The following is a 1689-nucleotide window of genomic DNA, read 5'->3' on the forward strand; positions in this document are numbered from 1 at the left end:
GACACTGGAGGCTTTTTGAGGCTCGTTCAGATAACCAAGTCAAAAATGAAATGACATCTTGTTTAACCAATATAAAAAGATGACATGGTCAGATTTTTGCAAAAAGATATATTATAATTTATTTTAACATAAAAATGAATTGTCCCAATGGTCATATTGTGACATAAAAACAACATAAAACATGAATGATAAAACACAATTCTTTCAAAAAACATTATTATTAGACAATAGTTGCCTTAGTATTTTCGAAGTGTGTCACAAGACAAAATCTAGCTAGAGGTGGTGTTAGTAGCTAGTAGGCGACTTCAATCTGTGACAGTAGATGACATTAATCAAAAAAAGTCCCAGTATTTGTTGTGTCGACAGTGGTAAGTCTGTTTCCAGCCTTGTGGTTGACTCCATATATTGGTCAAATTTTCAATGATGTATGGTATTTATCATTAAAAAAGGCTTTCTTCAGGACACATTTAGGCAAAGGTCTTTTAAGTTTGCAGTATCATTTCTTCAAACAATATTGTATTCAAATCACAGCATATCTGTAATACAAACATACATTTTAGCCGACCAAATATAAAAATGCATATTAATTATTTACTTTTTGACATTTGGGCAGAACGTGCCATCTACCTCCCACCATTGTTCAGTGTACACCTTAATTCAATATTTCATTTGCTTTGTCTAAGCAAGAAAATGCTTTTATTTCTTATTTCTACAATTAATTGCACTTTGTTGTTATAGAGTTTAAATTCTCCTAAATTGTAGTTCATACGTTGAACAGAATCCCTCTTCATTTTTCTTTTAGTCATATTGTGATTCTTGAAAATATTGCTGCATCTTTTTGTTTTTCCCCCTTGGATTTTGATCATATCACGTGTACTACAATTGCATACCTTTCTGTTTATCGTACGGGGCCAATGCATATTTGTCGTCTCTGGCAAGTTTACAAAGTCCAATTTTATCCGCTGTTCCTAACGCTGTAATATAATTACAACTATGTGTCATGTGTGTTATTTTGTACACATTAGTCAATGCTATTTGAATATAGATGGGGCCCCTACCTTATGATTTTTAGTTGGCGGCCTACTATTGAGGTGTTTTCTTCCTCACGAGTGGACAATCGCTCTATTTCAGTGTGCTTGGTTAAGCTGTTTACACCTGATGGAATATGAGAAAAAGGACACACGCACGCATTACTTGAAACTCAAGTCTACAGCGATATTGGTTAATTCTAATTCAACAATTTGTAAAGGAATACCTTGTGATTTTCGATGTATCTTTTGACGGTTCTTCGAATTTGGCGTGCTAATTTGCTTAATCGCACTGTCAGCATCTGGTGAAATACAGAAGAAACAAGCACGCGAGCGCGTTACTTGAAACTCGAAAATCTAATTTTATTGATACAATAGTCCTCAAGCATGTGGGGGTAATGAACTTACTTATTTATTCAGAAGTACTTATTCCAATCGACGCATACAAGTCCACTTGCATAGATGTCAGTGTTGTCCACGCAGTGCCGCAAGGTCATGTGATATGATCCAGCGTGGCGTTGGAACCAGTGCGTCGGACCAGCGCGGCCCACGTAGGAGGCCGGCAACACAGGCAGCAGATGGTGGAGGGAGACCAGAGGTGTAACAGTGAATGCAGCGGAGAGAAAAGGAATTGTAAGGGAGACCGGAGGAGTAACAGTGA

The 1689-nt window shown here is 36.9% G+C and overlaps 1 long non-coding RNA gene across 1 annotated transcript; it reads right to left on the bottom strand.

Annotated features, from left to right (window-relative positions):
- Window positions 1–241: 241 nt before the first annotated feature.
- LOC138504836 (uncharacterized) lies at window positions 242–1487 on the bottom strand. The gene is made up of 4 exons (XR_011280001.1): window positions 1437–1487; window positions 1256–1330; window positions 1059–1155; window positions 242–536 (listed from the first exon to the last, which is right to left on the bottom strand). It is a non-coding gene; the product is annotated as an uncharacterized lncRNA (long non-coding RNA).
- Window positions 1488–1689: the final 202 nt, after the last annotated feature.

This window comes from Ambystoma mexicanum, chromosome 11 (assembly GCF_040938575.1).
Source record: "Ambystoma mexicanum isolate Mex_15411 chromosome 11, UKY_AmexF1_1, whole genome shotgun sequence".
In the NCBI taxonomy this organism is placed as follows: Eukaryota; Metazoa; Chordata; class Amphibia; order Caudata; family Ambystomatidae; genus Ambystoma; species Ambystoma mexicanum.